The following is a 25481-nucleotide window of genomic DNA, read 5'->3' as shown; positions in this document are numbered from 1 at the left end:
ATGGTCAACATACTCGTAGTTATAACAATATTAATAGTTATGCCTACGTTACACCGCAAATTTTTAGCCAATCTTTTTATCTTGAAAAGATAAACTAATTTTAAGTAACAGATAAGTGATGACTAAAAATATAAGCAAACTAATAAACGGAGAAAATAACTTCTTTTACAATTTCAAAGCTTTTACTATAATCAAAACTACTATCACGTCGTCGTGATTTATATCCAGAAAAAAATAATTCTCTCAATATAATATTCGAAGTAAGTAAACACATTTGATTGAAGTTCTCAACATGATCCAGTAAGTCACAAATTCCAATTTCCTTCAATCAAATATATCCAAACTTGAGTGGCTTCGGATATTTGGGGAAATGGCTCTTATTTTTTCCTGCTCTCTAAAACGCAGCCGCAGATCTATGCAAAATTGCGAAACGTATTATCTAGTTCATCGAACTAACAGTCATAAAATTATTTTCAGTTTATTTTATTGCAATCTCAGCTTTGAAAAAGACTTTCATAAGAAATAACAAAACGCCAAGTCGAACGTTCAATGATGGTAAGAAACGAAACCTTTTGCTCCATTAGCCGTACTCACAAGTCACGAAAGTATTACATAATGTTGGATGCCATTAGCACTTGACGGTGGCCAAATATTCTTCAAGAACCTATTGACGTCCAAGCTGAATGGCCTGAGACTTCCGTAGTATTTTCGTGGCCAGTTTATAAGCTCCATATAGATTTCACTGGCAACCCCTCCTGCTTTACTGTTGCCGTCTCTCTCGCACACTCGCACGTAAAGACACCCCAGTGCGTTTTCGTACGTCGTTGCGGACGGTCGCTAATAGACGATATTTCCAACTATAAGAGATCGCGATTAAATTTTTACCCCGAACGCTGTGGGAATCAATTTTCTTTGGAACAAAAATATGTGATGGTTGTATGAATTTTTTTTGGTCGTGTTTGGTGTTTGCTTAGAAACTTTTTTTAGAGATTAAAAGTGTGAATTGTGACAGACAGAATTGTTTTGTGATTTAGTGGGAAAAAAATAATTGTGGATTTTTAGAGGTAAATATTTTTTTAAATTATATAATTATTATTTTAGTCATAAATAGTAATTAAGTTCGCTGTTTTATAATAGGTGACTGTTTATAGTGTTCTTACTATTGGTTTTTAAAACGTGTAATTATATTTTAATATTAATTAATGCTTTAATTACTGTCATAATATTAATGTTATAAATAACATTTAAAATATTAATTGGCGTTTGAATATTTAATACACATACTTATAATAATAAATAAGAGACAAGCAGATATCTTTGAAATAATAATTATAGGGTTAGTGTTTCGGTGTAAAACGTAATTTAGTATTTATCAAGAATGTATTTTAAATAATTAGTTAATTAATTTAGGTATGATTATAATGATGATGATGATGATTTTGATATTAAATAAGTCTTAAATATATTTTTTTACGTTCAAAGTTAATCAAGTTATAATGACTGCGTCATGAAAATCTAATTATTTTAACGCTATCTTCCTCTGCCGGAAAATCACGTATTTTTATAATTGCGTAACATTTTATCGCAACAATTTTTGTACGGATTTTTGGCTTTAATAATAATTGGTGAGCTTTACTTCAGTTTTTGACAGTGTATATATTTTTTGTGATACTCTGTGCATATATATTTTAAGCTTTTTCTAAAATGTTTCTCGGTAGGGACTTATTTCTATGAATGTTCTCTTCTCAAAAGCTAGGTTGGAATATTCTGCTTTTGAAAGATTTTTTTCTTTTATTACAGTTTTTTTTTAATTCAATATTGGATTAGGCACTTGTTTGTAAAGATGAGGATAACGTTCCTATCTAAGAGATAGATGAGTGTCGTGTAATAATAATTATTTATTTATTTTCTAAATAGCAATACACATTTTTTTTCTAAATAATCGGAAACTAATACGTATGCCATTTGTTTTAAATCGTAAGCAGTGATTAAACATAGGTTGCAAACTATACAGATTATTCTTAAGGTTAAATAATTTGAATGAATGCCTACATAATTTAATTAAATCATTAATTACATAGGTCAATGTCCTCGGCTGTCAGCTACAAGCCGCATCAAGATAAATTTAAATATACTTTATCTGCAGTAATTATCTCAAATGTTTCGCCTTCCAAATTTTAACGAATACACCAAAGAAAATGTAATTTAAAACTCGAATTTGCTTACAGTTTTTCCTTTAGGTTAGTGGAATTTATTTGAGAATATGTTGATGAAAGATAATTAGGGATTTAACAGTATAAGTTTTCCGACAGTTAGTGAAAAACTAGCCATGTAGTTTTTGCGCTTTAGTGTTTTACAATAAAATAACGGTCCCGCATTTTAGTTTTTAAGTCGATTGTGAAATTTTTATTTTGTTTTTGGTCGTTTTACTACGTTATTTGAAATTTTGGCTTTTCAATAGCCTATTTTAACGATGTTATAAAGGTTTAGGAATAAATTTCTTCCTAACCCTACAATTGCGGGTGATTCATACTTTTTTAATAACATTGATTTTTTTGTGGTGTTACTAATTACCTTAATAGTAATATCATAGGATCATGAATAGTTCTTAGAAAATGTATGGAGAGGTACGACTCTCAGTTTTATAGACATCACTTCTAAGCCTGATACCTTGCCGCCTTTTTTATTTTTACATCAAACTTATATTTATTCGAAATCAAATCATAAACCTTACCATGATTAAGATAACTTTATTATAAAATATATTTTAGCTGAAGTCAGCGCGTTTTAATGAGAACGTTGAAATATTATACAGGGTGAGAATAAATGGCGTATATTATACAGCGCGGAGAACTAAGGATTCACTAGTAACTTTTTGCGAGACATGTAAAATATTACTATGCTTACATTATGTATGTTTGCGCGTTATGCCTGATATAAGATTTTTTTTTGGATATTAGCATTGTATAAAAGACTTTGTGGGTGATTGTAATTTTTGTGATAGACCTTTATAATAGAAGTTATGTTAATGGTTTCGATGACAGTTAGTTGGTTCATATTCCATTGTGTATGAAGTTAAATAATTTGAATGTTACGAATACTTTGAGGATTTAAGAAAATCGATACAATTATTTAGAGCTTTTATCTTGGAAACATCGATAGCCCAGTAGTTTTTAGCGTTTAGATAGCTTTGTCGATTGATTTTATTTACTTTTTTCGTTTGCATTGGTATCGTTATTGACTATTATGGTTGTCTTCATCTTACATTAAAACCTTCGGAGTGCACGTAAAAAGTCGATCCCGGTTGTTGTCAATTAAGATAACAGTCGTTAAGCCACGTCAAAGGCCTTCGGGCGGCTTTAACAACTTTGACACTAGGTTGACCACTAACCATACGAAAAGAAGAAGATTAAAACCTTACAGTCAAATTTCTCAGGGTCATATTTAATGTAAAATAATCGCTCAACGACTGAAAATTCAAAATAACCGTTCCGTGACTAACACCACTCAATTACATAATAAATATCGTTATAAAAAGCTGATTTCATATTCATATTAGGCACAAACACCGTTTAATATTTGTAACACCGGCGTAATTTTATGCTATTAATGTATCAGATGAAAGGAATTGCTATTTTGATCAAGAAGATTGATATGTTCTCGTTTAAACGCTAAAGGTTAATGCTTTTAAGGGCCTTCGGGGTTTTGGTTGAAACAGAAGTGGTTTTGTAAATTGACGTGTCTGTAATTAGTCTTATTCAGTTTATAATTGGATATAATTTTGGTAAGGCCTTTGGTAATTTTTGCGAAGCGGCTTAGATTGTGTGATGGTGTATGATTGATTTTTGTTATATATTTCGGTAGATAAAGTTTTGATTTTGTTACGAATTTTGCTAGATATTGGTTTAGTTGAGACTGTCTTAGAATATATCATACAAGTTCGGTACTTCAAGAAAAAATATTAAGTACACATTGTTTTTTTCTTAGATATTAAATATCACAATGATTGTAAGTTGTGTCGTTGCGACCAATTTTGAGCTGAGGTCTCAATTAGCTATCATTCGTTTTTAAAATTAACTTGACACTAGGCTTTTATTGTGTTTTGTTAATATAAGTAGTCTAGTAAATAAAACGATTGTTCATTGTATCTTTACCCAAAAATAGAAGGTTAGAAATACATAGCAACTGACCAATATCGTTCTTTTAAATTAGACTCCGGTTTCTCTTCGGTCAAGCGGGAGCTATTTATGACGTCACCGCTTTTTAATTTGGATTAACTGTTCCGTAATTTCTTGTAAGGTAGGTCATTTGTTGCAGTTAAGGGATATTAGAAGCTTTTGTTTTACCTGCTTTTTTTGCAGGTAGTCGAACAAGTGTTTATGTGGAATAATCGCGAGTTTTCGATACAGTCGTAACGAACCGTATGATCCAAATGTCAAGTTTGTTTATCTTCAAAAAACAATAGATTTTTTTGGTATTTTCACTTTTTTCTTAAATTTTTGGATACATTATTTCTACTTAACAAATTTCTAGTAAATATTTTATTCCTTAAATTACTGGTTCGTCTCACATCGTAAAACGTTAAAAGAGATTTTTTAACAATGTATTCACGCACTTGAATATTCGATAACTTCTGAATGATCTTTCTAAATCCGATATGCCATTCCAAAGCTATTTTACTTCTACTATCCATGAGATAAAGTCATACAAAGTGACTTCTTTATTTTACTATAGCTCATCTCTTGCAAGTCTATTTACAAGCAATAACCAAACAATCGCTAGATCACATGTTTACTAGAACCTTAGCTGCTTTTGAGCTATCTGTATTACAAAGCCTTATAGAAGGGATTGAAACTGAGCGAACAGTTTGTGGACTCTGGTATCATATTGAGAACTAGGACGTTGGCAAACAAGACCACGACACAGTTGTTAAAAGTTTTACTTTAATTTTACTTCTTTTTGTTGTTGAAACAATGGGAGTTTGTTTTCCTAGGTATATTTTTTGTTAAAAGAAAAGTTCTAGGTTTTAAAACATTAAAATGTTGACTATATTAACATTTCATAAGTGATGTAGGAAACAAGCACTAAAATTTTCAATACGCACGATGACAAACAGATGGGAAACTGAAGTGACTGTTTCTTCGAAATCTCTGACTTAAAAATACCAATCTAAGATCATCATCGTCAGCGTTTTTCTAATCTCTGAAAATAATGGTCCGTCTCGCGTGTACGCCAATCTTCATTTTTGTTTAGTTTCGTGGCAATCCTAGGTGTATGCCTAATTCCGTCAATAACACAGTATTAAATAAAATATATCAAACAATATTTTATAGTCGTATTTTTTCGACTGCTAGGCAACCATCTTGAAACAAAAGTCACCAATCCTCTTTGTTATGTATATTTTTCTCTAATATCATTAACTTACACAATCATACAAAATTCTCGACACAATCATACTCAAAAGGAATTAACAAATCAATAAATTTAATCCTACTATTAAATACAAACCTTCGGCAGAGGTGTGCCTAAACGTCCGGCCTGCATTCTGCCTATTGCCTCTTGCACGATAGATCCCTTAGCAAATTGAATAGGGACTTTAATCGCTATTTACGACCGGCAGTAATGGCTTGCAATGGAATTACACAATACATATGTATGAGTTTTTAGAATAGTAGTTGTTCTAGAAAATAATAGGTACCTTCTGTTCTATGAATTTGTTTTTTCCTAGTATTGTTAGGTTTTAGTGTTTTGGATGCGAAATCGTTTCGGGAAAAACTTTTTATGAAAAAAAACGAAGGTTTATATTCGTTATAATGAATATAAACCTTCGTTTTTTTTTTCTATTATGTTTTGTGAATAATATCATAGACAATAGACGCACATACATCAAAGCGTCTTTATCTCATGGAGTTTGCCAGAGATCAAAGAATGCGACTTGATAATGCAATATAAGTTTTATGATACCTTCTCTACAAACAAATTGTCCCTTATTCAGAGTGAAACGTTTTATTTTCGAAAAAATTTCACCAATAAATTTCGACTGTTCAAACCAAACTCATGTAATACGGTTAGCGTTACCACCCAGCTTGTAAACTCATAATCAAGCAATTTACAACTACCATCCTTTGTTACGTAAAATCAAATTTTGAAGGGTAAGCAACATTTTGTTGGTCCTAAACCTAAAGGAAAACAATTTCCATAATCTTGTGGTTGTGTCGATATCGCGCAGAATGTAATTTAAATGGATATTCATGTACAAACATTACACATTTTCCGGGAGGCTTAAGAGAGACGTGTTGTTCAATGTTTGGAGCTTCTGTTGTACTGTAGGACCATTTTCTAACAGTCGGTACTTTCGACTAGCGAGCGTTTGACATTTAAAATGTATTCAAAATGTTGTTTTACAGCATCCGCTAGGGGCGCTGATCATGTCTTCATACAAAATTTCTTAGATAGCCGGTTTTCAATAATCGATTTAGCAACAATATCGCCCACCTGAATGGCGATTTTCTTAATTCGGTACAATCAATGGCAAGCGTTTGACATTTAAATTAAAATTAGTTTCTATAGCATCTGCTAGGGGCGCTCATCAAGCTTTCATGCAAAAAATGTCGATAGCTAGTAAGTTGTCGAATGTGGTATGAAATTGCGTCACGGATAAGTTTTAGATACATTTCAACTATTTTAATACTTGATTAGGTACCAGTCCAATGATTTTGTACTAATTATTTTTAAGCCCTTTTGGTATTCAGTGAACTTATTCCGAACTACTGAGTACTATTCTATTCTATAGTGCTGAATAATCGTGACACAAAATAAAATAACTAGCTAAAGTTTTGATAGGTCAATAGTGGAAAATTTACTTTAATACAAGTTATAAGTAATCATTTACGTGTAAATGCTGATGAATTCTTATAAACAAAGTTATAAAGTTAACAGTTAGTTATACAAAATGTGTTTATACGTTCCATAATCATTATTATCAAGCCTGTCACCAATTTGATAAACCATTTCTTATGAAAAAAAGATTGAGCGATACTTTCGTTCTAGTTATTCATCGTTGTTGAACGTACTAACTATTACTATGTTTGAACAATCATCATTTATGTTTGTGCGAAACATAAACATAATTATGTTATAATTATAATCTGGGGGCACGGAAGTACCCCCGCAAGTCGAGCAAAAAAAAAAGCGGCACGGCCGTAACATCCTTTTCTCGAAGCAATTCGGGCTGTTTTTGACACCCCTATAATTTCGTAGTGGATAAAACAAGAAGCCTGGATTTTCAGCAACTAATCAGTCATTGTATAAACACGGTATATTTAAAATTTCAGTCAATTTGAACCAGTAGTTTAAGAATGACAACTTGTTAAAATTTTGAATTTTGTCACTCACTGATTCACTGACTCACTGACTCACCGATCATCAAAAGTCTAAGGTACTTCTAGCAGACTTAGAAGCTTAAAATTTAGAATACAAATAGAGTTTAGTGTCTTAATCATGGGAAAAATTCAATATTTTCTAATTTCGGTCAAGTTTTCTAAATACACTAACTGCAACAATAACTTTGTAATCCTATATAAATGTATAAGATTACAAGGTTACATTTGCAGTTAATGAATTAAATTATTATTTCTGTAGAAAATAAAATAAATAGGTGTAAATATGTATCTACTATATGAGACATAACGGCAGGGGGTATAGGGTGGGTAAGGGTGTTTAGCCCATGAAACTGAACAACATTCCCATAGGAAAATATGTTGAATTATAAATGTATAAGATTACAAGGTTACATTTGCAGTTAATGAATTAAATTATTATTTCTGTAGAAAATAAAATAAATAGGTGTAAATATGTATCTACTATATGAGACATAACGGCAGGGGGTATAGGGTGGGTAAGGGTGTTTAGCCCATGAAACTGAACAACATTCCCATAGGAAAATATGTTGAATTATGAAAAAAATACGGCTTTCCATACAAATTGGACTTATGTTTGCTCTATTCGCTCTACAAAAAGAAGTGAGATGCCATCAAAAACATTCTGTAAAAACCTCAAGTCTCGCCGTAAAAAGTTGTGAGATCTATATAATACCAAGTCGATTAATCTATTTAGTCTCTACTTAAAGGACCTTCTGTCTTAAGTTATTACGTATGTTATTATCATGCCAATTTAAAAAAAATACATTTAAAACAAATAGACCGACTTGGTCATCGCAAGAAAACACAAATTCGCCATTAACATTTCAGGAGCATTAACTTTTCGTCGTGCTGTGTAGTGTGATACATACTAATAATCAAATCATGCGATGGCCAGGTCGGTCTATTTGTTTTAGAGGTATTTTTTTTAAATTGGCATGATAATAACATACGTAATAACTTAAGACAGAAGGTCCTTTAAGTAGAGACTAAATAGATTAATCGACTTGGTATTATATAGATCTCACAACTTTTTACGGCGAGACTTGAGGTTTTTACAGAATGTTTTTGATGGCATTATGTTTACATAATATATATACATAGTATCGCACCTGTTATACTCGAAAGTGGAGACAGAGGTATATAAAATACTGGTGTGATTATATGTACACATATAATATGTGTATATCTATAACCACGTGACGATGATCACACCATACTCTCCTATACAGCGTCTATAAAACCAAAACACACGTTCACCGTCTCCCTTAATTTCACATAACATCAAAAATTCAACCCGCGTATCAAAAATAAGAAAGTGATTGATTATTTGATATCTCAAGCTCGAAGTTATGAATATTATTTTTCGGTAAAGCTTCTATATGTATGTTCCTTTCAATTTATGTATCGCCGTGTTTATGTGAGGTTCTCGGGTACCTATTGATGTGTTCTCAGAAGTATTATTTATAATTAATTAGGAATGTTATTGGATGTTATCTTTTATGTTACTTTTGTGTACGAGTTGTTTTAATGTGATAAACATTTCTCTGAAATCACTATTAGGCGAATAATATTGTTGATACTTATTGTGACTAGCAAGCATGAATTGACATACACTGTCGTAATATGTGATAAAATCCACTAATGTGAATAAAGCAAAATAAGTTTTTTCACGGATTGTCACAAGTTGTCTTCTCTAATCTCTACGCATCACCTTTGAAACAAGGTTAGAATATATAAATACATTTCTAGTCGTTGTTGTCCCACTGCTGGTCAAAGCTCTCCCCTCAAATTGCGGGTAAAACTCGCTGTACGCCGAACACGAAGGTCAAAAATCCCTCAATCTATGTCTCCTCTATGTGCTGGTTGGGAACTTTTTATGTCCTTAAGAAATGCGTTAAACGACTTAATAATTAGTTTGTTCAATATTTCACTAAACTTATTTAAACAACTCCACACAAAGCCTCCAAACTCCTAGTATCTCCTGCATACATGCATGTTCTGATACAATAATCTGTCTAAAATCCATTAGATTTCATCTCGCAGACACCCTCAATATAGTGGCAAATTATTGTCAAGATACCGGTTGATAACATTGGGTTGAACGGAACAATATCCTTCGATAATTTTGCTGTATAACTATGTAGTACATAGTATGTTAGGTACGTGTTAATGTGAGGTTAGTCATGTAATTTTGGTTTACGAGAATTTGTATTAAGTGTGTCGACATGAACGTTATAGGCGTTACGAGGATGTAATTTTTATTTAAATTTATAGCTAAAGTATATGGTACGAATATTATAAATAAGGAAGTTTGTAAGGATGTATGAATGTTTGTTACTATTTCACACAAAAACGACTCAAGAGTTTTTCACCCAAGATAATTTTTATGCTGAATTTTTTTTGTGAGGACAGAAGCTATTTCTTCTATATATTTCTATCTATCTATTTCATTGTCATAGGTTGTATGCTGTAGTATCGAAACCGATTTTTGGTAAAATACATATTTTAAACCGAATATATTATTATGCTGTGCTACTCAGCATAGCATATATCATACGTGTATCACAAAATAGCTTAAAAACTTGAACACTAGTACTCGTAACTATACGAATAAAAAGTGCTAGTTTCTACCGAGAATAATTGTACATACCCAGAAATATAACAAAGGCAATAAAAAGGAAGAGAATACAAAAACATTGGAAAAACTAGTGAACCAAACATCGTATTAATATTATGGTGAACCGAAATTTTCCACCGAAAAAGCTCCGAGCAATAACTAATGAAAAATAAATTTCAGTAAACGATTTCATTCCATTTAAATTATGTTCGTAATATAATGAAACGGTAAAACGCTTATTCATAACGTTTTGATAGCAACGTTATAATCATTAAGTATATTGCTTGTGACGAACTTTTAGTGTGGTTTGTATTGCTTTGATTCCTAGCTTGAACAAAACTGGCCGTTTTAAGAAAATAAGGATCACGTAAGTTGCTGTTAGTTTCCTAATTCGATATACATAGCACAATTCTGTACAGTCGATCTTAGTGGTATATCGAAAGTTTGTCATTAAAAATGTTCTGCCAAAATAGTTCCAACCACGCCCGCTAGAGGCATTGATTAGATCTCTATAATATTCTGATAGTTAGCTGGATGACGTTAATTTGTAGTAGTATTAAGTTTCACCTCTAGTTTGGACAAAACCTATGCAATAGTCATAAGTTGTAGTTTGTCGTCCCTATCTAACATTTTCTTTAATGCGTAAATATTTGTGTTACTAAATTGAATGACTATGGGCTGAAAGAATTTTTACTTTAAGAAAAAAGTTGCTAATTTCTAATGCAAAAATCCTTTTAGCATAAAAAGCTTTAAATCTATCCATTCAGAGCTTATAACCTGAATAAAAACTTTCTAACTACAAAATCTACGCAATAAAAGTTTCAGACAGAACCAAACTTCTAAAATAGGCCAGAAAAAAACACTTAAAAGGCAATCCTTAATAATTCATACACAATAAAGATTACAGCACCGTGTACAAGTTTTTCATTATATTTTATCGCAATAAAGGGAGTAAGTACAGCCTTAGGAGATGGTTAACACGGTAACTTGAATTACGATTATCGCACACTAATTCTTATAAATTGCCACTCTCCCTCACGCTATTTTTTAATACAATGCCTAGAGAGAATGCTGAATTTTTAGGGTACATTTAGTCTTGCTAGATTTTCAGGATTTTGAATCGCTAGAAGAAGTTATGGTTAGGTGAGATTTGAAAATAAATGGATGAGGGGTTATTTAAATTTTTCACCAAAAATAAAAACAATTTTGAGAAAATCATCAACTGAAATTTAAACGTTCAATTTGAGGTTAATATCTAAAATGGAGCAACATTAAATGTTATTACTGATAACTATAACTATCTTTGCGACAAGAGTATAAATTGGGAAACAACCTTATTTCTAAAATTTATTCAAAAGCAATGTAATCCAAACAAAATTACGTTCACCTAAAATATTTTTATACAGCCATATTATTCTTTACGAAAACGACGTCATATAAACAAAATGATATTCACCTAAAATATTTTAATACAACCAGTTCGAATTCAAAGATCCAAGGATGTATTCCAGGTAGAGTTGCGAATAAGGCATTTCTCAAGCGGATCTTGCCACCGCATCGCGGTTTCGCAGTCTCGTTGTTAGAGATTTACCGCAATAATCGCTCTGGTAACTTGACTCATTGTTTACCGATCAGTGTATTAGTATAAGAGTTCTATGTTCGATGTTCTAGTATTATAAAGCTGGATAAAGTATTAAGTAATTGAACCTTGAGCTTTATGGATTACTATAAAATGTATGCCACCAAAAACATTCTGTAAAAACCTCAAGTCTCGCAGCTCAGTCTTTCTGGCGTAAAAAGTGGTGAGATCTATATAATACCAAGTCGATTAATCTATGTATTTCGTCTCTACTTAAAGGACCTTCTGTCTTAAGTTATTACATAAGTTATTATAATGCCAATATTAAGAATATTTTACGTTTCAAACAAATAGACCGCCCTGGCCATCGCATGATTTGTATGTATTACACTACACAGCACGACGAGAAGTTAATGCTCCTGAAATTTTTATGGCGAATTTGTGTTTTCATGCGATGACCAAGTCGATCTATTTGTTTTAAACGTAAAATATTTTTAATATTGGCATGATAATAACTTATGTAATAACTTAAGACAGAAGGTCCTTTAAGTAGAGACGAAATAGATTAATCGACTTGGTATTATATAGATCTCACCACTTTTTACGCCAGAAAGACTGAGCTGCGAGACTTGAGGTTTTTACAGAATGTTTTTGGTGGCATCTCACTTCTTTTTGTAGAACGAACATAAGTCCAATTTGTATGGAAAGACGTTTTTTCTTATAATTCAACATATATTCCTATGGGAATGTTTTTCATTTTCATGGGCTAAACACCCTTACCCACCCTATATCCCCTCCCGTTATGCCTCGTATAGTATGAACCTATCTACACATATTATTTATTATTTTCTACAGTAGTAATTATTCTTAACTGCAAATGTAATCTTGTAATCTTATACATTTATATGGGATTACAAAGTTAATGTTGCAGTTAGTGTATTTAGAAAACTGGACTGAAATTAGAAAATATTGGATTTTTCCCATGATTAAGACACTAAACCCTATTTGTATTCTAAATTTGAAGCTTCTAAGTCTGCTAGAAGTACCTTAGACTTTTGATGATCGGTGAGTCAGTGAGTCAGTGAATCAGTGAGTGACAAAATTCAAAATTTTAACAAGTTGTCATTCTTAAACTACTGGTTCAAATTGACTGAAATTTTAAATATACCGTGTTTATACAATGAATAATTAGTTGCTGAAAATTCAGGCTTCTTGTTTTATCCACAACGACATTATAGGGGGGTCGAAAATAGCCCGAATTGCTTCGAGAAAAGGATGGTACGGCCGTGCCGCTTTTTTTTGCTCGACTTGCGGGGGCACTTCCGTGCCCCCAGATTACTTTGCAATCTTTAAAGTAAAATCTTGATGAGCAGTTTATTCTTGTAGTGTGTCTGTTAGGCAAAGTATATTTTTGTTACGAATTTAAGAGTAAGAAAAGTTATTATTGATTACTAAAATTAACTTTTAACAGACTGTACACATCAAATGAGAACAATTGAGAGTGAAATCACTTTAAATCTGATAATACTAATAGAATTAGTTATTGTTTTTGAGCCAAAAAGCAACAAACATACGCTATGATGATTGAATTTTATCGGATCTTTTATATGTACGGCCGCCATTGTATCCATTCTATTTTCGGACCGTAAGCGTGTAAACCATTTAATATTCATCCATAAAAACAATTACATTAATATAAAATGAAAAACACGTAGAAATATTACCAGCAATATCCTTAGAGTAGCGCAAAATGTTCTAGTTGAACGCTCCCCGAGGAAAACTGCTGTGACAGACAGTCACACGGGCAATATCGTAAGTCTTCCGCTATCCCACTTTGCTCAACCGAACCCTTAAAACTGTAGCTTACTCATTTTTGATGTAAAATAATTGAAAATACGAGATATTTAGCTTTGTAAAGAAAACTCTTATTACCTGTAAACAAAAAAAAAGTAAAAAAAGTGAACTAAAATTTTAGAGACCACAGCCCAGCAGTATTATTCACGGTACCATCTGCAAAATATATTTCCTTTAAAATGTTCAATTATACGGGACTACCGGGGTATATTTTGTAATTCATTATTTATACCCATTCCCATTTTTATCAGTTGTTTGAATACTGTAATTATCATCATTTCAAAAACTCTTGTGTGAGTTTTAGTTAACTAATGTTCCATAGCAAAAAGATTTACTTCATTTTTCACTTGGCAAAAATATCTTAAATCTTTATACAGAGGTTTACTTTGATCCTAACCAATGTTCGATCGAGGTGTAATTTCGCTCACGGGAGATATTAGCGCAGATACTCGTAAGTATCCCTCGAGACAAGCTTCAAGGAGACAATATTATATTCTTAAGGCTACGATAGAATCAGTGCTGAGTGGTTTCTCTCAAATTCTGCTAAAATATACAGCTGTAGATTATGATATAGATAATTCTAGATTGCTTAATATAATCTATAAGCTGATTTGAAATAGCGAATAACTTTTTCTGGTTTATATTTTAAGCAATAAATTATTTTTTGCTGTTTTAAGAGCGTTTTTCAAAATTCATCCTGCTAAGAAAGGTATCCTGATTAACAGTTTATTTTGTTGTAGATAAAAAACAGATTTAGAACATTATTATTAAACAGATTTAATAACCAGTGCCGAAAACAAATTATGATCTTAAATGTTTCTGACACGACTTTTAAGTATATCTAGAGAAATGACTCGTTTTACACAGTTATCAATAGGACAACATAATATCCCTATATGGTTGTTCATGTAACAAATTTTATGTCACTAAAATATTTTTGATTTTGTTTTTTTTTAAATTTGTTGTTCTGTCATTTTGGGTCTACTTTTCTTTTAAAGAACTACGACTCCATACAACAAACAGTCCAAACCTACTACAATTATTAGACTCTTAAAAACCAGGATCTATTTGTCAACTCAGTAACTCAAAACGTTGACAGCTAGTTGCAAGCGACGGTTGCACGGTAATAGCACAACTGTCACGGACGTTCGTCACACCGATAGGTCGGCAGAGATCATTAATTTTCCACCCTGCATTTTATTTGTGCGTCCACTCCATAGTATAAAAGAATGATTTAAAGTATGGTCGGATTTCGGGGGTTTAATCGACCGAGATTAAATTGCTACGGTTTGATATTGTGGTAGTTGAATTAATTATATTTTTATACTGTTATTTATTTGGTGTGCATTTTATTTTCACTGCAGTGTTTCAATATTAAAATATATTTTTTAGGCTTTTGAATTTTCGTATTGTATAGGTAGTTGGTACAAGGTTGTGGTTTTCTGACGACAGTTATGTCCGTATTTAATTAACAATAAATGCGTGCTAAAATAATTAAGCTTTAATCTTTTTTCCTTTATGTAACAATAAGAACAGGAAAATAACATGGTATATTATGTATTTCATATGTGTGAATTTTCACTTTTTCCTAAAAGCTTTTTAAGGAAAATCCCAAGCATGGAATTGCTGTTAAACGCTCAATACGTGTTTCACTCGCGTAAAAATTTTCTTCCCCATCTTTTTGGCAATTTTTTGCTTACTCTATGAAAAAATAGCTTATGTGACCTTATGGGGTTCCAAATTAACCATAAATCTTTTCTATAATACTTGACACGTGTAATACCTTTATCAGAAATATATAGATAGAGAACGATCGATTGAGAATTTAAAATACAACGCCCATCAATGAGACAGAATAAGTTAACAAAATATAATGTCGCACGCAGGGTTGTATACATCTTCATTTTAATGTTATTTTATGCAGTTAAAGATCGATCGGGGAGCAAATAAAATATCGTAGACCTTAAAATTCTTATCACGTTGAAGACCTGTTAGCAATATCATATTTACAAACCTCGATACTTTAAAATATTTACGACTTTAATCTGTATTCTTACCTAGTAATCTAGCAACATATTTCTCCAGTAAGTTATTTGTTTTATCCGCATCGTCATGCAGCGCGGGACTTGAGCGCTGAAAAGCATGACTATCGTGATTTTGTAAAATACCAAACATTGTGAGCGCGTGCTCTCAAGAATATTGAAGTCTCTTTTAGTCCTTTATCATTTTGCAACACAGTTTTAATGCCTCTAAAAGATAAACCTATAAAATATTAGATTTGGTAATAGTTTCAAACTTACGTGTTATATTTTTCTGTCATACACCAGTTATTATGTGCCTACAAAAATGAAAATTAGAAATGCTACGAAATAGATTACATCCGTAGCATAGTCTAAGTCCCTTCGTATACAAGGCTACATCAGTCTTCCTAACTCAATGATTTCAGTCTTAGGCGACTACCGCCGTACAAATCCAGACGCGTCACCGCATAATACCTTAGAATAGTATACGGAAATCATGTCGGTATGATTCAAAAAACTGTTTTAGAGTTAGTTGTCTACTACACTTATGACGGTTTATGTACGTTTTGAGAACATCATACTACATGAGAACTTTTAGCTTGATGTTCCTTTGTAAATAAATCTACAACAAAATTACACCCCATCATACGTAGTCAGAATTTCCTTCCCTAACAAAACATTCGTGCCTAGAAGCTAATGTGAGGTGACAAGGGGAGCTTCTCATTTTGTGTACAGTTGTCACGTATTACTTAATCTTGTGTAGGGGGAGTGCGTGTCTCGTAATCTTTTCTCATAGACCCTCTATGACTGCCCGAGGGCATTATAAGAAGCAATTAACGAACTGTATTAGGAAGCCCCTCTTTGTATGAACGTTTACTTGGCCCTTGCTTGAGGCGATAGTAGCTGCATTTCCTGAATGTATTGTTATATATTGAGATGACTGTTTTTGTGAGAAGCGATGGTCTTGTATGAAAGCTCTGGTCAGGTCGAAATGTTGGCACTGGTGTTGTCTGTATGTGTATGCTGTTTTTGGCGGCAATATATCAAACATTAACGAGAACTAACTAGAAGCCGTAATATGCAATCTCAAAATTCAGACTTAAAACTTAAGATGATGATTGCAACTTGATGGACTCAAGGCCTAACCCCTCCCTCATTACGGAAGGAGACCCTTGCCCAGCAGTGGGACAGTAATGGGTTAAATTTATTTTATAACAGCATTTCCAATAACAATATTAGTGACCACGACTTAGTTATGTACTTACCTAATACTATTAAACGAGTATTTGCTTAGAGGCTCCATCCGCTTGCAATCTGGTTAGCCTTAGCCCTCTAGAGGACTGCATAGTTACGCTGTGATGATTTAGTTGTTCCTAAGACAGACTAACTTCGTTAAAGTTTAGTGTTGCACTTTATAGAGTAGTCTGGTCAATAATTTATTGAGCATCGTTAGTTTGGATCTTCAGTGATTATGTTTTGTGGAAGAGAGTTTCATAGCTGGCCATTACTCTGTCAATGTTTGCTAGATCTTACTTTATGTCCCTATTTGCAAACCGTCAAATCAAATTCATTCACTTGCTTCATCATTATTAAAGAGAAGGAGTCTTTTGAACCGAAGTTATTACCTACTACTGCTAGATTTAATTCAGTTAGTCCTTTTAAATAATGAACTTCTATAATTCCTTTTAAATAATGAACTTCTATAATTCACTTTACACGCAACATATTACCAGCCTAGTAGCGTCAGTCAGTATTCTATAAAGGCCTTGGTACGTTTGCCCTCAAAATAATAGGAGCGTATTTCTCTAGCCAACGTTACCCACTATTTATGAACGAAATAGTTCATAACAAGCAGTTGGTCATTTCAGCTAGCATTAATAGCAAAACGTACCGACAAAAACTCATAAACCCAGTGAATTTCACCAAAAAAGCAAGAGAGAACAAAAAATAACTTCCATACTGTACATTCATTATAGTAGACAATTCGCAAAATGTCAAGATAAATATGACAAAGTGGCTGTAAAGTGTGAGTGTGGATGTTTATTTAGCTTTTTGTTTAAAAAATTCTGAGAAAGAAATGTGCATTGTTTTTGAATTGCAAACTGTTTTGTAGTACATTTGCTTGCAGTTGATTATACTGATGCAAAAATGAATTTAATTTTCAGACACGTTTATTTCGTAATCGAGGATTTAAGATCTTTCAATGGTATACTCTCAACGGTGTGTAGTTTGGTAGATAATATGGTATATAATTTTGCCTGTTTTAGATATTATCTAGTAGTGTTTTATAAACCCGTTGTTACGCTTGTACAAGTATATAATACCAACAAAATACAAAGCTAGACACTTTAGGGATTAATCAGTACAGCGATTTGGAACAAAGTACGTCGATTAAAACAACATTTTCTTAAATTCCCTCCACAATTTAGACACTATTGAAACAGATTATTAACAACAAATATTAGGTCGGGGAAAAAGTCTTTTCGCATTATAATATGTATGAACTTGTAACAAAATCTTTTCTCGATACAAAAAAGCTCGATATTTGGGTACCTCACGAGCTCACTGAAAGAAACCTAATGAACCGTGTACTCATTTGTGATTCTTGAAGCTTGAGATTTTATTACAAGTTCATACATACTATAATGCGAAAAAACTTTTTCCCCGACCTAATATAAGTTTTTACAGGTTGAATGAACAAATTTCATAAAAATCCATATTTCCACCAAATCAATTTCATTTATAGAAAGCACACCCTAATCGTCACAAACAAAAGTGCGCGCCTATAAAAGTGCCCAATAATAAAAGAGGCATATCGGGTACCGGGCGGTGGAAATGTCGGTCCTAACCCGTTTACAGCGACACACCCTTCCCGGGCCTTAACGACCCATAAAGTAAAGTATTCAAAAATTCGTCAACTTTGCTTCTGTGGTCCAAGTTGTTTTATTCCACTACCAATAATGGGCTCAAAAATCAACTCACATGTCATGCTACAAGGTATTGGGATTTTTAATAGTTTCTTTTCCGAATTGTCTTTTAATATTCTAATTCTAAATAAGTACTAGTCTAGGGTTTGGTATTGGGCCCAGTTTATGGCAATAAGCTTGCCTCATATTACATAGGGTCATCAATTATATGCCACGTTTTTATCACTCATTTTAACTGATTTTAACCCGTTACTGTCCCACTGCAGGGCAAGAGTCTCCTCCCGGAATGAGGAAGCGGTTAAGCCTCGAGTCCACTACGCTAGCCAGGTTGGGGACAGGGTAACATCACGATGTTTATAATAAAACTATAAAATTGCTTCGTTGGAATAGACGAAAGTTATTTCAAGCCCTTGAACTAGCCAAAATTAATTGTCTATGTTTCTTGAACTTGACATGTGTACTAACCCCAATACAAATAGTTGATATTTCAATAGAGAAGTTACAACGATCGTTGTTATGTCAAATATGTGATACAATGTATGTTCGACACACTTAATAGAGGTATATTGATTGGTCTAAATCTGTAATCTAAAGTTTCATGTTACCAAGCAAGATACTCGTATCACCATGTGTATTTAGCTTAGAGTACCGTATGACACTCGCTTTCTCTTTGGACTTTGAAACCAAAATGTATATTGTGTTAACAGAGAAGCATTTTCTTAGAATATTGTAATATCGTCAGCATCTTTAGCAAATTCTAAAAGAACAACGTTTTCGAGTTTTAAATGTATGAACGTTTGACATGATAGTATGAGAGTGTAGTTGAGTGGAAGTAGAGTCATCGCACTTCACTCCAATTTGGCGATTTTCTTCCTCCGGCTATCATAGACAACCAAGTAACTACCGTCAAATTTTATATGAACTGTTAAACATTTCCTACTCAAGGGCTACTAACTGTAGCGCAAATTTTCTATAGTCGGTACTATAAACTACTAATATTTTGACATTTATTGGTGCTTAAAAAGTAGTTTTTACAGCCGCCGCCGCTAGGGGCGCTTATGAAGTTGCGAGAAAGACGATAGAAAATAGTGGTAAAAATAAAGAATATTTAGAAAGACAATCGTGCTACAGATCTTTTACACAATGACGTTGAATATTTGACAAAAGCCTTTAAATTTATTATTCATGCTCAACAATACGAGAAATATAATACGAAAAAATGCAAAAAATACAAACGTCCTATTTTTTACGAATACCTAGCGACAAATTAAATGGGACACTTAGTAATTTCGGTGTGGAAGTGAGGATTACAAAAAGCGTCAACAATTCAACGGCGAAGGAAGAAATTCTGGGAGTCTGAAATGGAACGATGCTTCGTAGTAATCATATTAAAACCTCGGCGTGAATTCTTTTTGATCTCGAGACTATTATTGCTGGTAGTGTGACAATTTTACGGATCAGTTTCTTTTTTAAAATGGTTGTAATTGTTGTGTAGTTTAAAATATAAATAAAATCAGTGTCTTAACTTAAAAACGCTTTTTTGTGTGAAAGTCTACTTAAATATTTATTTGGTTATAAGTATTACTTCGCTATAGTGGCAACTGAAATAAGAATGCGTTACTTGTGAAATATTAAATGCCTAACTATGATAGATAGTTTATCATAAGTCCGGTGACAGATAGCCGGACAGCAAAGTCTTAGTCATAAGGTCTCATTTTATCCGTAAAAATCTAGGTTTGTCTTATTTACAATGCGATACAATATGTTAAAATGTGACGAATAGTTGCGTCTCTTTGCAAACAGCTTTACATCCTAGAACACAAGTCTGCCTGTCTTCCGTAACTTTATTTTGTTCATACTGTTCATTGTTCGCGTAAAATATGGCCCTTTATGCGCTGTGACAAACTTTCCTTACAATAATATCAAGTTACTCCTATCTAAATGATGAACTCGATAGTGTTGTCCAAAATACGCGATATTTTGCCGCGTAGAAGTGTTAGTTTCTAAAAACCTTCTTGTTATCTTTCCATGGTTAAATAAAAGTTATGTTATTGTAGCCCGATTCTTCGATTCCGATTCGAGCTGTCTAAAAAAATTGTATGACAATAAAATCAGCGCCTCTAGCAGCCGTTGTAGAAACAATTTTGGCAGTACATTCTAAATGTCAAACTCTCGATACTCGATGGTTCCAATTGTACAGAATCGTGCTACTGGTACTCAACCTAAAGCCCACAAAGTGCTGAACCGGTAAACCAAAAAAGAAACTTTCACCGCCAGAACCATTTCATTGATTTATTTAACACCTCCGTTCACTAATAGTCCCTCACGGAGGAATAAACGTCAGAAATAAATTATGAACTGATTCCAAACAAAAATGATTCCTTCTAACATCGAAATTACATACATGTTGCCACAGCTTTGCACGGTCCAATACATCCATTCATTTGTAGCCAGGGCCGTACCGCAGAAATTGTTATAAATTTATTGCGTCATGAAAAAAAGAATAATCTAGACGCATTCGTTCGGACGAACCGTGTATTGAACCGTCCTGCGGTCCGATCACGGATCACTGAGTTTTTCCACTTTTTCAATTTATATCCGCGTTCAATTTTTACTTTTGTGCGTTTTTTATTGTTTATTACTTAGGTAAATGCGTCCCTGCACTTTTTGGTTTGTTTTACGGCATTTTTTATTTCGTGAGCTTTTACAGTGCGAAGTATTCAATGTACAGGCTTATCGTCCATTGTCCTGAAATATAACGTAGGTATTATTTGTCTGATATAACAATAGATATTTCAGTGATATTTTTGGAATGATTACTTTAAAGTTTTGCGAGTGGGTGTATGTCATAGACCACTGCCTACACTTTTCAGTATAAATAAATATATTATAAATAAAATAAATTTATTATCTTGAGTGCCAATTAGGAATTACTACAGACGCGGGCGTGTAATCACTCGTTATGTCATCATTGAAGGATTATTAATAACCGCATTACTTTTGTATGAATACAAACTGTATTGTCTGTTTTTCATATCGATCGTCAATCTAAAATTAGGTACTAGAAATTACCTGATTAATTTTCTATGTAGAGACTAGCTAACTAGCGGTAACTTGAGGCGCCCATAGCCACTTGCGAACACCGGTTCGTAAGCGATCTGTGGGTTAAGCAATCCTTGGTGCGGTCATTCAATAAATGGGTGACCGCATAGTGGTATTTGAGCAGGGCGTCTCCGTGCTTTGGCGGACACGTAATAAGTCGGTCCCGGTTGTTGTCAATTAGGATAACAGTCGTAAAGCCACGTCCAAGGCCTTCGATCGGTTGACCCCTAACCACAAGATAAGAAGAAGAAAAAATTGTCTCGTAAAATTGCCTGAAATAAGTAAAAAAGTTATAAGTAAATAGAAGTCAATAAGAATTTATCGAATGGAAGCCCTTACACTAAATAATAAAGTTATCTGCGACCTGAATTACAGCTACAATTGAATAAGATTCGCTTAAACGGATAGATAGGCTGGATTACGGATGACTTAGCCGTTCAGATGAACTAGGCTAATTCACTCCGAGATTTGATCTTGTATTTACAAAGGCCTTTTACTTTACATTGGATTGAACAATTTTTGGTACGGTCATTGATTTAGGTAAAGGATTGGTAAGGTATTTGGTTATTTTTTTTACTGGTACTCTGCTCCTATTGGTCGTAGCGTGATAATATATAGCCTATAACCTTCCTCGATAAATGGGCTATCTAACACTGAAATAATTTTTCAAATCGGACCAGAAGTTCCTGAGATTAGCGCGTTCAAACAAACAAACAAACAAACTCTTCAGCTTTATAATGTTAAGTATATAACAAAATTTGTGAAAACTTTGAATTAATCAAAAATAATAAAACGTAGTTATGAACGGGCTTTATTTTAGTCTTAAAAAATATCTTTGCTTGTCTACGTCTTTTTAAGACAAAACTGAGTTTACTTGCGTTAAAATACCGCAAATGTAAAAGTCAACCATTTTATTTGTCTACTACATTTTCATGGTTCAATTGCTCCGAAGATTCAAATCCTCGAAGGTATAAAATGATTTTTTAAGACTAACATTATCCGAAAAATATTTTAGTTTTAAATAACACAAGGGTAACACGTGGCAACAATTTTAACAGTAGTTTTACACGTGCCGTCAAAGTAATCGACAGTCTTACAATTTTAAAGGAACATTACGACCTGTTTGAAGTAAATAATGCTTCTCGTGACCTTTGCAGGGCCGTGGGAGTAGAAGTCTAACAAACAAGCAAATGAAAATATATTTCTAATAAATGCTCGGACATTTTGTACTTTTGTAAAAACTTTGTTCATAATTTGTATAGGATACGTGTTTATTGCTGTATTGTGTTGTACTTTTTGTTTCGTATTTGCTCTGAAAAGTTGTATGTTAATAGGTAAAAAAGTGTGCTTATTACGTTCTGGAAGTAGTGTCTAGACAGATTTTCTCACAGCGTTTTCAAGAGGGTTCCCTTCTCATTTTTTCGATCGTTTTATATTTTAAGAGAATGACAGCTTATTTTAAAACTTACTTACTTAGTTATGGGTAAGTTATAAAATATAAATGAGTAATGGCTAAAGATTAAGCTTTTACTCAATTAATTAAGCAATATAATAGTCTCAATATTTTCCCAAAAAATCTTCCACACCGCCAAATATTATCCAAATCGGTCCATTGGGTTTAATGTTAAAGAGTGACAAACAAATATTCATCAAAAATTGTGTCATTCACTAAAAGAATTTTCACCAGTTTTGAAACAAAAATATGCAGTTATAAATTTCTCAGATGTCTTGCGTGCCTTTTAAAATACGCGAACGCGTTTAAAACACGAAGGAAGGTATTTACGTATACCGAGTTTCTGAGGAGAGTAAAAAGTGTGGAAGCGTTGAAATAAAACAACTGTGTGTACTCGTTTTTCATTCGTGAAGCCTGGTTCAAATAGTTTAAAGCTTTTCTAAAGATATTTTTTTTTGTATGGAGTTCATTTTGGCGTTGATTAAGTATAGAGTTAATATTTTGGCGGTTTTTATTATGAACCTATTTTAAGTAGTGTCTTACAATACGAATAGCTAACATTTTTTTTACATATATAAATACATAATATCACGCCTGCAGTTGTACTCAAAGGTAAAGAAAGCTGCATGAAATACACCCAGATTTTTCGCTATTAAAAACATAATATTGATGATATTGTTAGGCTCATTTGATAGGGAATTTTAGAAGTGTTATTTTAACCCAATGTTCACCTTAAAAGAATTCAATGTGATCCGTAAGCGCTTGATTTTTACATTATCAATAATTATAATATTTGTTAGAGGAATCATAATCCTTACTTGGAAGGTAATGCACAGTAAAAACAAAGTACATAATTATTATTCGTTGTATCAAAATTCGCGGCATGGAGAAATAATAACATGTAATTTGTATAGATTACTTTATAGTTCAAAAACCTTAAAAATCTATTTTAGGTACTAACTGCAGTAGCTCAGACATTTTAAGAAATATTTCGCAAAATAAAATCAACTTTATATCTTGTTAACAAAACTTACTAATGACCGTTTAATTATTGAGACAGTAGCCATATTTTCCTTGAATTCAATGGCACATCGTTTATATCATTACACGAACTAATACTGCATTGATAGAGGGTTGAGGGTTTTCTTGGTATAACCGATCAATGATCATTGTAGTGGTCGTTATTTATGAAGGCCGTGTATCAGTTAATGGGATTGCGTAATTGTAGTTACTTATGTTGCCGGAATACTTTGTACTGATTGTTGCTTGGTCAATATATTATCATTTATTTGGGTACTTAAGAAAATTGGAGGAAAATTTTAGTGGTCGTAGCAAAAGGCGTTCTTTTGTTTTGGAACCCATAGAAAATGAATAACTACACTTAAAAAAATACATTGCTGAAATGTTTACAATTTTATTTGTTTGGAACGTTTTTAGGCAACTAACTCTGAAAATAACTGGTAATCACGCAATTTAGTACAGCCCTTCCCCCCTTAAATAATCCCTTAAAAGTACACAGTCAGAAAACTATCGCTCTCTCACTCTCATTATACAAAAGTCTTAGATGAATAATTGGGTCGCCTTGATGCAGGTAGATCAAAACATTCTTGCCATGATAATAATCCCGTGGTTGACCTAAAAGCACATTTCTAAATTCAATCCACGCAAAAAATAAATAATAAATTATTGTGACTCGCAGACTGTTTCCGGGTATGTTTGGGGTTCATGATTTATATGCCTGCAGAGTCCCTCGCGATTAAAGTTGCCAGACGTCCGGAAATATCCCGACTCGTCTGAAATTTCAACTGTCTACCCTAAACAAGGGGAGAATTTAAAATTGCAAGGTACAAAAATGTTTTGCTAAGAAAAAAATATTAATATAAATAGAAGAAAATTGTATGCTTTTCTTAAGATTTTTTAAGTCGTGATGATTTTTTATTTTTTTGTAGTAGCTTAAGAATTGCTATGTTCTACCTGAAACTATTGAAAAATCAGTCACTAACATGTTTTCTATTGGCAAATTATTAATGTGGTAGGCAGCACACAGCTACAGTCGGTATTCACTATTAACTATTTATATTTCCAATTACTCAAATAAAATAGTTCTTACGACAGACACTAGAAGCGCTCATCAGTTTTCCTAACAAAAATTGTGGACAACTTGTCAATTGTCGATAGTACCGACTATGGCAAATCACGCTCAAAAAAAACGACAAACCTATTATGTATACATATAAACCATTTATTTCCTATTGTTGTTCGTAGTATACTCTAGTCATAATGGAACTGACAAAATCGTAAACATTTTAATTTTTAATAAATAATGTTTCTGCATAATTTTTTGACATTGGCTAACAACATACGTAAACTAAACAAAACATTTTCTATTCAGCAAATCCCAAACATAGAATACATAACACAGCGTTACTCAAACATCAACATAAATAAAACCGTTACATAAAATTCTAAACGGTTACAACCTCACCTTCACAAAATCCAGCATTGTT

At 32.7% G+C, this 25481-nt stretch overlaps 1 protein-coding gene across 1 annotated transcript in view; it reads left to right on the top strand.

Annotated features, from left to right (window-relative positions):
* The first annotated feature begins 825 nt into the window (after positions 1–825).
* The window catches only part of LOC142983241 (uncharacterized), a 104560-nt gene continuing 79904 nt past the window's right edge, over positions 826–25481 (top strand). The window contains exon 1 of the mRNA XM_076130153.1: positions 826–1064. The gene's annotated coding sequence lies outside the window, so the exon portion shown is untranslated. The remainder of the gene's footprint in view (positions 1065–25481) is intronic.

This window comes from Anticarsia gemmatalis, chromosome 23, assembly GCF_050436995.1.
Source record: "Anticarsia gemmatalis isolate Benzon Research Colony breed Stoneville strain chromosome 23, ilAntGemm2 primary, whole genome shotgun sequence".
NCBI classification, from domain to species: Eukaryota; Metazoa; Arthropoda; class Insecta; order Lepidoptera; family Erebidae; genus Anticarsia; species Anticarsia gemmatalis.
Note: the sequence above shows the minus strand (reverse complement) of the source record. Positions and strands in the feature narration are given on the sequence as shown.